The sequence below is a fragment of the Desmodus rotundus genome, chromosome 9, assembly GCF_022682495.2.
Source record: "Desmodus rotundus isolate HL8 chromosome 9, HLdesRot8A.1, whole genome shotgun sequence".
Classification (NCBI taxonomy): Eukaryota; Metazoa; Chordata; class Mammalia; order Chiroptera; family Phyllostomidae; genus Desmodus; species Desmodus rotundus.
The window spans coordinates 79,281,882-79,300,310 of NC_071395.1; the positions used below are offsets into that span (position 1 = coordinate 79,281,882).

General features: G+C 38.6%; 1 protein-coding gene and 1 non-coding gene across 3 annotated transcripts in view; one reads left to right on the top strand and one right to left on the bottom strand.

The window, feature by feature from the left end:
- Positions 1-18,429, top strand: part of FAM222B (family with sequence similarity 222 member B) — a 65,945-nt gene that overhangs the window by 4,517 nt on the left and 42,999 nt on the right. The window lies entirely within an intron of this gene.
- On the bottom strand, positions 11,513-11,620 carry LOC112308979 (U6 spliceosomal RNA). The gene has a single exon (XR_002975188.2). It is a non-coding gene; the product is annotated as a U6 spliceosomal RNA (small nuclear RNA).

Genomic DNA, 18,429 nt, shown 5'->3' on the forward strand with positions numbered 1-18,429 from the left:
TATTTGATGAATGGAAAAATGATAACAATATGAATCATAATCAGTGAACACGGGTTCAAATTTTTTGCAACTTTGTGTATTTTGAATGAGCTTACCTGTGTGTCTTGACCTCAGTTTACTTATCTTTGTAAAATGAAGATAATAATTATACTTACTTCAGGGGGTTGTGAAGGTTAACTGTGTTAATACAGGTAAAGTGTTTAGAATAATACCTTTTACTTATTAAATTAATTATTATTAGTGTTTATTAGATACACTCTCTTTTTGTGCCCAAATCTATGCTGGTCACAGATGATAATGACATAACCCCTACAATTTGGGGAGTCACAGTTGAGTAGAGGAAACAGAAATATGCAAATAATTATAAGAGAGTGTAATACCTTATTTCATCAAATCTGTGGTGCCAGTGATTGTAAGGCTCACAATTATTTCACATACCACTAAGAAAGAAGAGATGTTGCTAATGAGACTGGCATGCCATCAGTTGTAAGATATATCCTGTTTTCAAAGAAATGGGGGGGAAGTATGTCTTAGAATTGATGAAGTACAGTAAGTATTGTACTAGTGGGAGGTACAACTTACTAGTGTTGATGGAAGGCAAGGTGCAGGTATTGTTTGTAAAGGCTTCCTGCATTGAACCTGCATGATGGGCCCTCACAGATGGACAAGGATGATAGGGCATTCCAAGTAGACCATAAAGTCTGAAAATGGGAAGGGAGAGGGCATTATTGATGTGTAGCACCATATCAGGACAAGCAGGAGGAGGAAATGAGCTAAGACTTTGGCAGAGTTACACTGTATAATGCAGCAGAGTATGACAGGAAGCTTGGAACATTTTCAGAAGAGATGTGAGCCTAATTCTTGGATTTAAACTTCTAAAATATTATAGCAACTCTAAAAAGATGGTTCAAATGTAATAAATAGAGAAGTGAGAGTGAATGTGAGAAGCAAAGTGGCCGGGAAAGGGCTGTAGCTCTACAGCTGACCACAGTGGGAAATAAGTGTGAAGTCACTGTTCTATTGGTGAGAGGTGAGTACTTTGTCAGTAAAGTGTTTAATATTTCTGTCTTGGTTCACTGCCTACCAAGGTCTTGATTATGCCTCTTTTAGAGCTTTTTAACTTAGAGTGAAGAGGAATACAACTCAAGAGGAAAAATGCTAAGTTTTCTTTATTAAAGATGCATTTAATACAAGGTGGGTAATAAGTTATCAGATTTGATGGCTTAGTTATAAAATTGTGGTTTGGTATAGCACTGGATTGTACTGTTTCATGGGAAAATATAGGCCATCTAAGGAGTAATGTAAAAGACTTAGTTACTAATTTTCTGGTAACTAACCCTGAAGCTAGTAGGAAAACAATACAAAAAACTAGAAATAACATAACCATGAATTCATGTACGGTCTTTTATATTTACCAATGAGCCCAAACCAGGCTTGAATCTCTTAAGCTATTTGGACTCTGATCTCATTGAAAAGTGTTGGAGTTGATCCTTTTAGTGATGAAATTCAGCAGACATTTAAGTGCCTACTGTGTGTTGAGTATTGTGTTAGGCACTGGAGTATGGATGACATAATCCTTGTGTTTAAAGAGCTCACATTTTAATTGGAGGTTAACAAATAATTATGAGTCAGCACAGTAAGTGCTGTCATAGAGATCTGCACTAAGTGCTATGGGAACACTGGTTCTGTTTGGTGCGGGGAGGAGAAGGTTGGAGAAGGCTTCCTAGAGGGAGTCAGTAGGAGTTTGAAGGGTGAATACAGTTTGGCTGCTTCAGCAAAAAAGGATCAAAGAGGGTAGTGATTCAAATGCAGAGAACAGCGTGCACAAGGGTACAGAATTGTGAGTAAGGACCTGCATGTGGGCCAGTGGTTTAATGAGGCTAGATCATGGGGTATGAGGAAAGACTGGAAGGAAGTGAAATGAAATACGGGTTTGAGCCTCATTCTGGATGGCCTTGGTGAGGTGTCTGAATTTTATTTTGTAGGTGCGAGGGAGTCATAGGAGAGTTTTAAACTAGGTAAAGAACATGTGCAGATCACTACTTATATTTTAAAATTTTTTATCCTCACTTGAGGATATACCTATTAATTTTTAGGGTGAGGGGAAGGGAGGGAGGGAGAGAGAGAGGCAGAGAAACATCAATTGGCTGCCTTTCCTATACACCCTGACCAGGGGCTGAACCTTCGTTCTAGGCATGTGCCTGATCAGGAATGGAATCAGCAAGTTTTTGGTTTATAGGACTATGCTCCAACCAACTGAGCCACACTGGCCAGGGCCAGATCACTGTTTAAGAAAAGCAACACTGTTGACCGAGTGGAAATTAGATTTAAAAAGCTGAAATTGGCTGCAGTGAGACTGGTTAGTTGTGAGACTGGTATAATAGTCATTTGAGAGATACTGAGATCTCAGTTACATTGGTAATGGTGGAGGTGTAGAGAGATTAAAGAGCTTTTAGGAGACTGGCTAGAAGGATCTTACTGACTTTATGTTGGGTAGTGTGTCAGGGAGGAGGAGTTATCAAAGATGGATTTGATACCGCTTGCTTGGGCAAATAAGTGGATGGTGATATCATTAACCAGGGTAGGGAATCCAGGAGTAAGAAGCCATAAACAGGGGTGTCCAATCTGCAGCGCAACACAAAATCCTAAATTTACTTAAAACATTATGAGATGTTTTTGTGATTATGTGTCACAGTGTATTTAATGGATAGCCCAAGACAAGTCATCTTCTTCCGGTGTGGTGCAGAGGCACCAAAAGTTGGACACTTCTGCCATAACATTTGAGGGAAAATGAGTTTGATTTTGGTATATTAGATTTGAAGTATCTGGGAAATCTAGGAACAAATGCCCAATAGATTTCTGGATATTTGGGTCTTGAGTTCAGTAGAAAGGTTTAGAATGGAGATGCAGATTGAGAAATCACTAGAGCATAAGTAGTAGTTAAAGCCCGCACGATGACCTCTGTGTTTAAGCTCCAGATGTTTTGTATGTTGTTCATTCATATCACCTGGAGGGATTGGCTTTATGGAAACGTGCTTTCTAAGTTCCTTCTCTAAAGTAGTTCAAACAATACTGATACTTTTCTTTATTTTTCCATTTTTTAGTGTGCCATATACTTGACTTAAAATGGTAGTTTTTAGATTTCAAACAAGAATAGAACACAAGCCCTGGCCGGGTAACTCAGTTGGTTAGAGTGTTATGCAGATACACTGGGATTACGGGTTCGCTCCCCTGTCAGGGCATATACGAGAACCAACCAATGAATGCATAAATACGTGGAACAACAAATTGACGTTCCCCGTACCTCTTGCTCTCAAATAAAAAAATGAATAAAATAAATAAAACACAAAATCTCTCACCTTAATGGAAAGAATGGTATTGCTTTTATTTTTATTTTTTTGAAAGAGAGAGAGACATCGATTTGTTGTTCCACTTATTTATGCATTCATTGCTTGCTTCTTGTGTGTGCCCTGACTGAAAATTGAACCCACAATCTTGGTGTATCTGGACGATGCTCTAACTACCTGAGCTACCTGACAGGGCAAGAATGGTATTACTTTTAATTAAATAAGGATACAATTCATGTTTAAAACAAAAGCATATACAAGTTTGTAAAATTTTCAATAAAGTGCATATAAGCTGTACATCTTGTTTTCCTTATTCTCAGTGGTATACCAGACGTAGAAAAACTGCCTTTCTAACATCAATATGGTGGAGGGGTGGGGGGAATCTGTTCCATTGAATGCCTCAAATTAGAAAGTAGATGTTATGAATCAGAACCTCAGAAGATTTGGAGACCACAGGACAATTTCGAACCAGTGATGCCAAGTTAGTTCAGAGTTGGGATTGGGAACTCAGGCCAACTAACTCTGTCCAGTCTTATGCTCCCTCATGGCCTTTTCACCAGTAATATAGGAACTGAAAACGAAAACAGTGAAATAAATATACCTGGTGGTAAGCGAAAGATATATATGCTCTTGTTGCCTTTTTTTTTTTTTTTTTTTTAAGATTTTATTCAGTTGTTTTGAGAGAGGGGAAGGGAGGGAGAAAGGGAGAGAAATATCAATGGTGCGGTTGCCTGTGCCCCTTGTTGGGGACCTGGCCTGCAACCAGGCATGTGCCCTGACTGGTAATCAAACTGGCGACCCTTTGGTTCTCAGGCCGATGCTCAGTCCACTGAACCACACCAGCCAGGGCTACCCTCATCATTTTTATTAAGGTAAATGTAGGCAGCTAATTCCTATGTAAAAGTGGACACTTTTGGGGAGGGTTGAAAAATTGGCAAAAAGCTAGATATACAAGATCAGCAAACAGAATAGAATCCAGAAATAGGTTCACACCATTAGACGAGATTAAGCACATTTAGGGTGGTATGGCCCTAGACTAGGCTCACACTATTAAATATAGCCACTTGGTTTTTGGCAGAGATACAAAAGCAAGTCAAGAAAGGATAGTCTTCTCAATAACTAGGTATTGGAATAACTATCTACATGCAAAAAAAAAAAAAAAGGAAAAAAGTAACCTTAACTCATACCTCATACCTTATGTAAAAATTAACTAAAATTTGATCGTAGATCTAAATAGAAAACTATAAAATATTTAGAGTAAAACAGGAGAAAATCCTTATTATCTTGAGTTAGGCAGAGAGTTCTTAGATATAACACCAAATGCAAGATCCCTAAAAGAAAAAAATTATAAATTAGACTTCATCAAACTTTACTTGGCGAAAGACACTTTTAAGTGAAAAGACAAGACACAAGATTGGGAGAAAACACTTACAAATCATATATCAGATATAGGACCTTATCCAGAATGTATAAAGAGCTCAAAGCTCAAAGAGTTCAAAACTCATCAAGTAGAAAGCAAATAACATCATTAAAAAAAAAATGAGTGAAAAATTTGAATGACTTCAGAGAAAATATACGGATGGCAAATAAGCACATGAACAGTAAATGTGCTCGACATCTTATCATTAGAATAATGCAGACTAAAATCATAACAAGATATGCCATTAGAATGGCTAAAAAACAAAAAAAGAAAATGACTAGATTATGGACTGGCGAGGATGTGGAACAACTGGAATTTTGGAAAACACCGTGGTTTCATTTTTTAAAAAATATATATTTTATTGATTATGCTATTGTAGTTGTTTCATTTCTTTTCTCCCCTTTATTTTCCTCCTCCCTTCACCCCCCTTCCCACCTGCATTCCCCTCTCTTAGTTCATGTCCATGTATTGTACATATAAGTTCTTTGGCTTGTCCATATCCCATACTACTCTTAATTTCCCCCTGTCTATTTTGTACCTACCATTTATGCTTCTTATTCCCTGTACATTTTCCTTCATTCTCTCCCCTCTTCCTCCCCACTGATAACCCTCCATGTGATCTCCATTTCTGTGATTCTGTTCCTGTTCTATTTGTTTGCTTAGTTTTTGTTTGTTTGTTTTTTAAGATTCAGTTGTTGATAGTTGTGAGTTTGTTGTCATTTTACTATTCATATTTTTGATCATCTTCTTTTTCTTAGATAAGTCCCTTTAACATTTCATATAATAAGGGCTTGATGATGATGAACTCCTTTAACTTGACCTTATCTGGGAAGCACTTTATCTGCCCTTCCATTTAAATGAAAGCTTTGCTGGATAGAGCAATCTTGGATGTAGGTCCTTGCCTTTCATGACTTGGAATACTTCTTTCCAGCCCCCTCTTGCCTGCAAGTTTTCTTTTGAGAAATCAGCTGATAGTCTTATGGGAACTCCTTTGTAGGTAACTGTCTCCTTTCCTCTTGCTGCTTTTAAGAGTCTCTCCTTCTCTTTAATCTTGAGTAATGTAATTATGATGTGCCTTGGTGTGTGCTTCCTTGGGTCCAGCTTCTTTGGGACTCTCTGAGCTTCCTGGACTTGCTGGAAGTCTATTTCCTTTGCCAGACTGGGGAAGTTCTCCTTCATTAATTTTTCAGATAAGTTTTCCATTTCTTACTCTTCCTCTTCTTCTTCTGGCACCCCTATGATTTGGATGTTGGAACTTTCAAAGTTGTTCCTAAGCCTCTCCTCATTTTTTTGAATTCTTATTTCTTCATTCTGTTCTGGTTGAATGTTTGTTTCTTCCTTGTTGTCCACACCATTGATTTGAGTCTTGATTTCCTTCCTTTCATTGTTGGTTCCGTGTACATTTTCATTTATCTCACTTAGCATAGCCTTCATTTTTTCATCTAATTTGCGATCATATTCAACTAATTCTGTGAGCATCCTGATTACCAGTGTTTTGAACTGTGCACCTGATAGGTTCACTATCTTTTTGTCACCTAGTTGTATTTTTTCTGGAGCTTTGGTCTGTTCTTTCATTTGGGGCTTTTTTTTTTTTGGTCTCTGCGTGCCTGTGGTAAGGGGTGGAGCCTTAAGTGTTCATCTGGGGGGGGGCAGCCCATGTGGCTACCTAGTGGGGCTGTATGTGGGGGAGGGGTCTGAGAGGGAACAGTGCTGCTTGCTCCACTCTGCGCTGGTTTTCAGTCATTTCCCCCACTATCCACAAGCAAATCGGGCCCTTCTGGTGTTTATTCCTGGGTGGGTGGTTTATTGTATATTCTAGGCCCCTGTGGGCCTCTCCAACGAACTCTCCTGTGAGGCTGGGAGTTTTTCCTGATGCCGCCTCAACCCCCACAGGTTTTTTCAGTCAGAGGTTTTGAGGCTTTATTTCCCTGAGCTGGAACCTTGGGTTGCAGGTCTGTTTAGCTCCGGAGTTGTTCCTCCCAGTTTATCTGCACGGGAATGTGGGACCGCCCAGTCTGCAATCCCCCACCTCGCTGGGTCTGCCAGCCGTTGCCTTGTAGCGAGTCCTCTCCAGCCAGCTGCCTGTCTCCGCCCCTCCTACCAGTCTGGATGAATGTTTCTTTTTTAACTCCTTGATTGTGGGACTTCCATGCAGTTCGATTTTTTGTCAGTTCTGGTTGTTATTTTGTTTTTAAATTTGTTGTCCTTCTTTTGGTTGTGTGAGGAGGTGCAGTGTGTCTACTTCCGCCTCCATCTTGGCCGGAACTGACACTGTGGTAGTTTCTTATAAAGTAAAACATACACTTAACATATGACCCAAGTATTAATCCAAGTGAAAGGACAACCTATGACACAAAAGCCTGTATATGAATATAGAAACTTTATTTTTACTCACCAAAAACTGGAAACAACCTGAATGTCCCTCAACTTGGATTGAATAAACCAACTGTGATACATTCATACAGTGGAATACTACTCAACCATACTATTCATATATGCAGTGACATAAATGAATCTCAACTGCATTATGGTAAGTGAAAGAAACCAAACTCAAAAGGCTACTCACTACATGATTGATTTGATATGACGTCTGGAAAACTCAAAACTGTAGGGACAGTGAAGAACAGATCAATGATTGCCTCCAGTTAAAGGTAAGGGGAGTGTTTGACTACAAAGGGGTAGCATGAGGAAATTTTTTTGGGGGGTGCGATGGTACTGTTCTGTATCGTGATTGTGGTTACACAACTTAATGCATTTATGAGAACTTTTAGAACTGAACACTGAAAAATGAATTTTACTGTGTAAAGTTTTTTTTTTTAAAAAGTCTGAGGATAGAAGAGGGAGACTTTAAAGAAGACTTCCATAAATATAATTTCCTAAAATATTTGAATTTTTAACTTAATTTTATTTTGGGGGGGGTTAATCCTCACTGCTTTTTAGAGAGAGAGGAAAGGAGGGAGAGAAACTGATGCAAGAGAGAAGCATCGATTGGTTGCCTTCTGTGTGTGCTGAACCAGGGATCATAGGTGCCCAGACTGGGGACGGAACCCACAACCCAGGCATGCGCCCTGATTGGGAATTCAGTCCATAACCTTTTGGTTACAGGATGACGCTCCAACCAGTGTGGTTACAGTGAGCCACATTTACCAGGGCTGGATATATTTTAAATGATTTAACAGATACATAGTAAAAAGTCTCTGAGTGGAAATTGGATCCTTAGAATTTCTTTATTTTATTTTGAAATGCATTTGTCTCCTCTGATTTGTAAGATTTCAAGACTGCATTGCCAGTTTTTAAAAAAAATTATTGATTTGAGAGAGAAAGAGAGAAAAAAGACATTGATTTGTTGTTCCACTTACTGGTGCATTCATTAGTTGGTTCTTTTATGTGCCCTGATAGGGATTGAACCCACAACTGTGGTATATGGGGACACCGATCTAACCAAGTGAGCTAGCTGGCCAGGGCAGTTGCTTTCTACTTTAGTCGTTAAGCTTGCTTATTGCCAGGTGTTGTGTTACTTAGCTTTTCTTCCCTACTCTCTTCTTCCTCTCCTAGGATACTACTGTGTTACCTAAAGATATGTTCTGCACTTCAGTGTGTAAGACAGTATTCACTAGTGAGATTTATCAAGTTAACTGGAGGATATGTGGATCTCATCCAAAGTCTAGCCAAGCTGCCTGTTCTCCCAGAGATTACTTAATGGACTGAAGTTTAGACATTCAGAATATTGTGGCGTGAGACATCCTTAATATCCTTGGAGGCTGTGTATTACAGATTCCAGGTGAATCTGGATTTTCAGATTTGGGAAGACATTGAGAAAATTGGCTGTGACTTTTAGACATCTGGACCAGGTTCAATATTGATTAACAGCATTTTCCCCTCTGGTTGGCATCCATCTGCTTCTCCCTACTACTTTCTCATGAGAGGCAATTTGAATTATTTGCTAGTGTTTCTGGATTATATCTCTAACCTAAATACTCTGATTTTCTACCAGTTCTCAAATTTCTAAGTAACGACTTTTATTTAGTAAAATAAGATCATTTCTGTTAGTGGGGAATTGTTGGGTGTCTGTTTAGACTTCTGTGTCTCACTTAAATATGTATCTGTTCTTGGTAAATTGTTATTTCAGTTGATCTCTAATCCTTTAATTAAAGGATTCTCTCCCACTTTTTTCTCAAAGGCTATCAAGTGGAAATTTTACTTTTCTTCTACACTTAGAGAGTTTACTATATTCATATTCACATTGGCCTTTCCTTTCTTGCTATACTGTTTGTCTCTCTGTGACCTTGTTGTATCACTATTTCTCTTTTATCGGAATCTTCAGTCTTTCTCTTTATTTGTTTTTGCCCAACTCTCTGCCCCTACCCAAACCCCCCATTACTGCTCATTTCTCTTCTGTTCATAAAAGTACTCTTCCCCCTGCTCTCTTCACTCTCTCACAGCCTATTTTTTCCTCAAGCATGTAATTTGATTTTGATTCCACCACTCAAGTGAAATTGCTCTGCTCAATGACCTAATTATCAACCCAGATGATGCTTTTCAGGCCTTAGTTTATTTTGCCTCTCTGCTTCTTTAAACTGTGATATTGTCCACTCTGGGTTTTTCTCTTACCTCCTATATCATCTTAGTCTCATCAGTCTCCTTTTTTTCCATCCAATCCTAAATGTGTTACATATTTTTGTCAAAGTGTTAAAATATTTTAATGTTTTAGTACCATCATTTTAGGTGGATTTCTGTAAGTTCTCTAAAACCTACTTTAAGTAGGGTTATAAGCAATATACGCACAATGATGAATGAATGAGACTGATTTTAAGAGTCAAGTGTCTGGTTTGGAAAAGCAGACCGGCTTGACCTTGGCCTTATGATAGATACATCAGTTTTCTCAGCAGTCAAATGAGCATAACAGGGCCAGTTTAGCTCAGTGAGTGGTTGTGAGGCATGACTACTAATGAAAATAATTGTAAAACACTTTGGCAAGTGTGATATAAATGCTAAATAATAGTTCTTTATTGGGATGTTGTGAAAATTAGCAACATGCAGTCTCTTAGAGGCCTTAAGTTCCTTTTGAGAAAGGTGATATCTTTTTAAAAAAAATATTTTATTTTCAGACAGAGGAGAAGGGAGGGAGAATGGGAGGGAGAAAGAAAGGGAGAGAAACATCAATGTTGGTTGCCTCTTGCACACCCCACACCAGGGAACCTGGCCCACAATCCCAGGCATGTGCCCTGACTGGGAATTGAACTGGCGACCCTTTGGTTCACAGGTCAGCGCTCAATCCACTGAGCCACACCAGCCGGGGCTATGAGAAAGGTGGTATCTTTTTATAAACATAGTTCAGGATTTGGGAAAAGATATTCCTGTCCTCATTTTTAGAATGTAACAGTTATGGAACCACAATGAAACAATTTTTTATTAGAATACTTCCAAAGGTTTTTTTAATAATATCACTTTGGACACACGCTTGATTTGCAGGCTGGGTCCCAATTGGGGGCATGTGAAAGGCAACCATTTAATGTTTCTCTCCTTCTCTTTCTCCCTCCCTTCCCCTCTCTCTAAAAATAAAATTAAATTAAAAAAAAAGAAATAATATCACTTAGAAGGATTGGAATCACTAGAGTTTTTAGCATCTTGGCCTTTTGGTCTTCATTATGCCAGTTATGATGTATGGTGGGGATGATTTATTATCTATATTTGAAGCATCATAGCCAATCAATAGAACCACTTACAAAAAAGCATAGAAAAAGCCTTTTAATTTATTTTAGGTGACACCAAATAGATGCTGAGGTGATGGCTGCAGTTAGGCTTTGAGGAGGAACATGGTACCATTTCAGGCAAAGTTAGCACTTCTTGTTGCATACCTGAGGCTAAATATAGAATGGGTAATATCATATACTTAGAAAATGCTTGAAATTTTAATTTGATGAACTAAATTTTCCTCAGCTTCTAAAGTGGCATTAACAATAGAGGAAAATTGGCCCTGGCTGGTGTGGCTCAGTGGGTTGAGTGCTGGCCTGTGAACCATAGGGTCCCTGGTTTGATTCCCAGTCAGGGCACATGCCTGGGTTGTGGACCAGGTCCCCAGTAGGAGGCTCACGAGAGGCAGCCACACACTGATATTTTTCTCATTCTCTACCTCCCTTCCCCTCTGTCTAAAAATAAATACGTAAATAAATAATCTAAAAAAAAAAAAACCCAACAGAGGAAAACTGGAATGTGGTTCTTTCGATAGGGGAAAACTGAAATGGTTAAGCGATAGTCTGCTGACATGCTCATAAGTTCAACTTTGCTGACAGCTCAGTTGCAATCTTGTGTGTTGTTTTTTCAATAGGGACCTGTGTATTACTAACTTTAGAACAAAGTGACATAGAGATTTTAGCTTTACATAGGTTGGAACTGAATCTTTTTTTCTGGAATTTAAGTTCTTTTACAATCCATTATCTGTTTGTATCAAGGACCAAAAGGCTTAGGTTTCTTTTCCTCTTTGATGGGAACACTACTTGCTTTTGCATCACCCAGGCATTATTTGCTTTTCTTTTGCATTTGGTGATAAAGGGATCCTTGAATGGCCTGCTTCCACATGGTGGCTTCCACAGCAGAGATAGTTGAGTAAACTTACTTTTTTGGAAGTGCTTTACTTCTGTGGTTGTATTTAGACTTTGTTATTTGCTTCCATTATCTGCCATGTTCCTTGTAGACTGAGGGATCAGCTTCAGCTGTTTTATGTTCATAGGTAAAGTTTCATTTTATTTATACACACACACACACACACTTTGCATGTCATCCTTGCTCAGAGGAAATGCTAATCTTCTTTGTATCATCTTAATTTTAGTGTATGTGCTGCCAAAGCGAGCAATCATTTTATTTTGGGTTGGCCAAAAAGTCTGTTACGTTTTTTTCCTTATGATGGCTCACGTAGTGCATAGTTGTCTTTAACTTTATTCTAAATAACTTTGTTAGATTGTATTGTGACAGCTGTCATATCAGCGTGCATTAAAAAATAAACCTTACCAAACTGGTGAATTTTTGTACAGCCATTTTAATATTGAAAATGGAAGAAAACATGCAACATTTTCAGCGTATTTAGTATAATTGACAAAATAGTAAGATATTTAAAGTATACAACATGATGATTTTAAGCACCCTTATCTATTTTTGTTTTGTTCATTAATAGCCAGGTTTCTCTGGAAGATTACAGTTGGCGTTACTATCAAGTGAAAAAATACCTGTAGGACTGTATGGAGGAAAGCACTTTCCACCACTTCCTAACAATGTGGAAAATATGTAATATTTAACCTTATGTATTTTTCTTTAATCCTCACCCAAGGATATGTTTAGTGATTTTAGAAAGGAAAGGAGGGAGAGGGAGAGAGAGAAACACTGACAGAGAAACATCCATGTGAGAGAGAAACATCAATGGGTTGCCACCTGTACCTATACACCCTGACCTGGGATCAAGCCTGCAACCCAGGCAGGTACTCTTGACAGGGGATCAAACACCCAACCTTTTGGTTTTCGGACCAATTGATTCTTAACACACTGAGTCATACCAGTTAGGACATTTGTCCTCTTTTTTATTGCCTTGCTGAATTTCTTTGTATTTTGTGGCTATCAACTCTTTTTCATAAATGTTGCAATATTCTTTAGGGCTATGAAGAAGTGAGAAAGCAGGTAATTGTCAAATGCTTATCCAAGGTGGTATTTGCATAAAATGTTTGCCTTGGTTATCTGAGCAGTGGTAAGCTTCTTTTGTTTCCCTCCTTCCAAAGATGCATAGAAAAGCTCCTTCTGTTTGAAGTAAAAGTGTTGGCTCTGTATTGGTTATAATTTGCTTTTTCCGGCTGGCAAAGCCTTCTTTTTGTTTCTGTCTTCTGACAGATTATAGGATTGTGGGGAAACAGCGTCCAGGGCTTTTTCAGGAACTGTGCCATTTATCTACAGAAGCCATTGGCTTTGGCACTAGAAGAGAATTGGCTCTGCATTTAAAGATGCCAGATCATGCTCGATTCACAAGTTTGCTGTCTCATTTTGTGTATGTGTGTGTGTATGAAACTTTTTTAGGATGTTGGCTTTTAGTTTTTCTACCATGTGCTACCCATCAATATGAGAAATTAACAACTCATCCCTTCTCTCCAACTCCCCACACCCAACATGCACAATTCAAACATCTCAAACCATAGCAAATAACACAACAATCATTTGAGGGTTATGGAAAAAGACACCACACAAATGTTTCCATGGCCCTTATGGTGAATTGGAGCTTTAATTCTAGTTTATCAGTTAAAGTCTTACTCTTTCCTATGTAGGCTTGTATTATTTAGGTATGGAAATGATTTGCCAACTACCATGTCTCTTTACAGAGGCTTTTCAAAGGCAAGAGTGAAAGCTAATTGCCAGAGTACTTTCTTTCTTAACTTGGAAACTTTATTTGGATATGGCAGAGTACATTTAGGAAAGTTCTATTTATTCATTTACCCTTGACACATTCTTTTCAGATGGGTGTAGCATAATTTATCCCAATTTCAAGAATTGTAAGCAGTCTTAACTCCATTTGTGTGCTACCCTCCATGCCTTTTACACTGTGTGCAATTGATATTGAAATCTAACCAACTACACATTTTAGCAAATCTTCCACACTCATTAAGGCCTTATGCTTCTATTTTCTATAGGTAACAGTTTAAAGATATCTTCAAGGTATAGGTTATTTTCATTTAGATTAAGTCAGGGGAGATAGTTAATAGAATAAGCCAGTTTGGATAAGCTGGTGTGTCTAGTGTGAATTATATGGACATAGGAATTTTTCTCCTTCTGCCAGAAATGCTTCTTTTTTTTTTCCTTTCCCAAATTCAGCCTTGCAAAAGCTGGGGCTTGGTTCCCATGTGCATTCTTTGTTGTAGTTTACCTTTAAGAAAATTTTTGATTGATTTTAGAGACAGGGTGAGAGAGAGAGAAACATTAATTTGTTGTTCTACTCATCCATGCATTCATTCATTGGTTGCCTCTTCTATGTGCCCAAACCAGAGATCAAACCCGCAACCTTGGCATTTCAGGAAGATACTCTAACTGAGCTACCCTGCCAGGGCTTTTTTCTTTCCTTTTTTAACTGGTGTGTCCCCTTTCACTGGACTAAGTGCCTTAAAGTCAGGGACTAGAGATTTTTTCTTTTCTTTGTTTTTTTTGTTTTTTGTTTTTTTTGGTCTCTGGGGTCTAGTAGAATTCCTGATATATAGGCATGCAATAAATATGAGGTGATGTGGGTGAATAAATGAATAAATAGAACTCTCAAATATACGGTAAATAAATTTTACACTTCCCTCTAGTGTCTGAAAGAGAAAGTGCAGCTAGTTTTAAAAAAAAGCTATTGATACCGCGCTACATTGAAATAATAGTTCAAGGCATTACCTTTTAAAATGTTTTGCTTTTTAAAAGATATTCTTTATTTACTTTTGGAGAGAGGGGACGGGAGGGAGAAAGAAAGGGAGAGAAAGCCCTGGCTGGTGTAGCTCAGTGGATTGAGCGCAGGCTGTTTGGGTCGCTGGTTCGATTCCCAGTCAGGGCACATGCCTGGGTTGCAGGCCAGGTCCCCAGTGAGGGCTACGTGAGAGGAACCATACATTAATATTTTTCTCCTTCTCTTGCTCCCTCCCTTCCCCTCTCTCTAAAAATAAGTAAAATCTTTTAAAAAGATTTTAAAAAAAAAGAAAGGGAGAGAAACATCAATATGTGAGAGACACACAGATCATTTGCCTCTCGCACACCCCCTGACTGGGAATTGAGCTGGTGACCTTTTGGTTTGCAGGCTGGGGCTCAAACCACTGAGACATATCAGCCAGGGCACTGCCTTTTTTTTTTTTTTAACTTTAACACTTGTTTTTTTCAGACCTTCTGTTCCCATAAGTCTAGTGAATAATAAGGTTTCTTATTAAAGTTTGTGTTCTGTCTCATAGGTATTTGAATTTTGTAAAATGTCACATAGCAGGGCTTTATGGAGGAAATGCCTTTTTATTTTTTGAAAAGATTTAAAAGGCTTATTTATTTTTAGAGAGAGAGGAAGGGAGGGAGAGAGAGGAAAGAAACATCGATGTTAGAGGGAAACATTGATTAATTGCTTCTTGGAGCAGGCTCGCAACCCAGATATGTGCCCTGACCTGGAATCGAACCAGTGACCTTTGCTTTGCGGAAGGATGCCACCAGTCAGGGCATGTTTTTAATTTAATTTAATTTTATTTTATTTTTAAATTTTATTTATTTTTAGAGGGGAAGAGAAGGAAAGAGAGAGAGAAACATCAATGTGTGGTTGATTCCCACATGCCCTCTACTGGGGACCTGGCTGGCAACCCAGGCACGTGCCCTGACTGGAATCTATCTGTTGACCCTTTGGTTCGCAGGCCTGCACTCAGTCCACTGAGCCACACCAGCCAGGGCTGTTTTTTATTTTTTTAAAGATCAAATACCTGACCCTGGTGGCTCAGTTGGTTGGAGCATCGTCCAGTGCACCAAAGGGTTTTGGGTTTGGTCTTCAGTCAGGGCACATACCTAGGTTGCACCCTTGAACCCTGGTCAGGGTGCATACAGGAGGCAAACTATCGATGTGTCTCTCTCACTTTGATGTTTCCCTTTCCCTCCCGCCCCCCCCCCCGCCCTCCTTCTTCTCTCTCTAAAATCAATAAACGTATCTGTGGGTGAGGATTAAAATAATAATAATAAATAAAAGATCAAATAAAACAAATATTGCCCTGGCTGGAGTGGCTCAGTGGATTGAGCGCAGGCTGTTTGGGTTGCTGGTTCGATTCCCAGTCAGGGCACATGCCTGGGTTGTAGGCCAGGTCCCCAGTGGGAGACGTATGAGAGGCAACCACACATTGATGTTTCTTTCCCTCTCTTTCTCCCTCCCTTCTCCTATGTCTAAAAATAAGTAAATAAAATATTTAAAAAAAACCAAATATTAAAAGTAACTAACCCTCCTATCCTTTTCTTTCTTTTTTATTGAATTTATTGAGGTGAGATCGCCTCCTTCTCTGTGTTAACGACTGCTGCTGACCAATTGGGGTATATATACGTACAGACATCCAGATATTTTGTTGGACCCTATGGACATATATATTCATATGTGCTTAAAAGTAGATGTGAGCCCTGGCCGGATAGCTTAGTTGGTTAGAGCATTGTCTTAATACTCCAACTTTGAGGGTTTGATCTTCATTCAGGGCACATACAAGAATGAAGCAGTGAATGCATAAATAAGTGGAACAACAAATTTATGTTTCTCTCTTTCTCTCTCTTCTCCCACTCCATTCCGCTCTCTAAAAATCAGTAAATAAAAATTTAAAAAATGGATGTGGCCCTGGTTGGTGTAGCTCAGTGGATTGAGTGCGGGCCTGCAAACCAAAGGGTTGCTGGTTCGATTCCCAGTCAGGGCACATGCCTGGGTTGCAGGCCAGGTCCCCAGTGGGGGTTACGCGAGAGGCAGCCACACATTGATGTTTCTCTCCCTCTTTCTCCCTTCCCCTCTCTCTAAAAGTAAATAAATAAAATCTTTAAAAAAATAAATAAAAATAAAAAATGGGTGTGATTATTTTATAATACAATCTGAAACTTGGTATTTAAAATTTTTTTTTCAGTATTTTAAAAATTTAATGAGATGAAATATATATACAGAAAAAGTGTACATAAATGGATAGCTAAATGAATTTTTCACAAATTGAACTACCTATGTACAATAACTAGTCCCCAGATCAAGAAACATTACCAAAAAAACCCACAACACGTTACCCTTTTGGAGCCCCTCCTATAAATTTGACCGTGATACTGTTGAAGCACAGAGTGGCTAAGTACTTACTAGTGGCAGAGTAGGAACTTCCTTATTTGTTCTATCTTGAAAAATGAATTAAGGAAGTTATTAATGATTTCAGCTTTGGTGGCTATTAATGAGAACTTGGGTCATTTAAGTGATTTGTACCATTCTTTTGCTATAAAGTTTACTAGGGTAATTATTGAGGACTGTTACTATGCATGCCTTACTGTGCAAAATTGGGAAGAGAGAAGAATAAAGGTAAATACAATACTAGCTCTGAGTTACAGTCTAACTTAGGAAGACAAATTACATTAGACAACAGAACAACTATCAAATTGAATCAAATTGTGTAGTAGTGATTCAAAAAAAAGGATTCATTGCTGACAACATCAAAGAAGGCTCCACAAGGGAGGTGGAATTTAAGGTGGACCTTGCAGAATGGGTAGGATTTAAATGGAATCGTGATAACTTTACAAGTCATGGCAAGAAAGTAGAAATGTATGAACATGTACGCAGATAATGAGCAAGGAGAACAGTCTCTCTAGTGTGGGGAAAACTTGCTGAGAAAAGGTAGGGAGTTAAGTTTAATAACATTTGCCAGTGCCAGGTTACAGACCATATATAACAGCCACAGAGTGGAAACTTGGCTGGATGACATAGGCACCAGCAAGCCATAATATAGCTTAGTGGATAGGAGTGTTAGATTTGGAGCCAGAAAACTCAAGTTCTCATACTGACTTTTCCATTTACCAGCTATGTGACCTAGAGCAGATAATTCAACCTCTCTGGACCTCAGTTTCTTTATCTGTAAAATGGGGGGGATTTCTATTTCATAGGTTTATTATGGTGATAAAATAATAAAGCGTGTGTGTGCATTGACACAGGGCCTTGCACCTACTAAATGTGCAATAAATTGAACTGTTTTTGTAGTTCTTAAGAGCAAAAGGATGAAAGCAGTGGTATGTCGAATAACGAAGACTGGAAATAAGTTACAGTTGCCCCCACAGACATATGGTAAGGATCTCTGTTAGGGTAGTGTTAGTAATCCAGAAAGAGTACAATTGAGGGACATGAAAAGAAATTGGACTTGAATTCCTGTTTAGGAGGAAATGTTTTGGGGTTTCTTGTGATTTTTTCTTTTTAAAGTTTTTATTTATTGATTTGACAGAGAGATCGATTTGTTTGTTGTTCCCCTTATGTATGCATTCATTGGTTAATTCTTGTATGTGCCCTGGCCTGGGAAGCAACCTCCAGCCTTGGCATATCTGAACAAACACTCTTACCAACTGAGCTACTGGGTCAGGGCCGTGATTTTTTTTTTCTTAAACAGTTGTAATTCCTCTGTGGTTTCGAGGACGGTATAGATACTTTTGGCAAAAAATGTTTGCCTTTTTAATTTCAGTTAAGGTATTTGAAAACCCCTAAGAGTTTCTCGTTTATATTTTAAAAGAGGATATTCGAAGTTGTCTGAATTATCCAGTTGTCAACTACATTTGTGATAATAATGGCAAGACAAGTATTGTTTGTTTAATTTTTATTTATTGGTTTTTAGAGACAGGGGAGGGGAGGGATGGGGAGAAACATCTATTTGTTGTTCCACTTATGCATTCATTGTTGTGTGCCCTAACCAGGAATTGAACCCCCAACCTTGGTGTATCAGGATGATGCTCCAACCAACTGAACTACTAAACTAGGGCTCTTGTTTGTTTTTGATATCTTGGTGAATTACCTGACGCATGAGTGATCTTGGAAGATTTTAATCCTTAAAGAAAAAAAAAATGTCTTTATCAAGAAGGCTACAGTTTGAGGGAAAGTATTGCCTCAGAGGTTTCCTTAGCTGTGGCTGCATTGCTCAGTTAGTTAGAACGTCATCC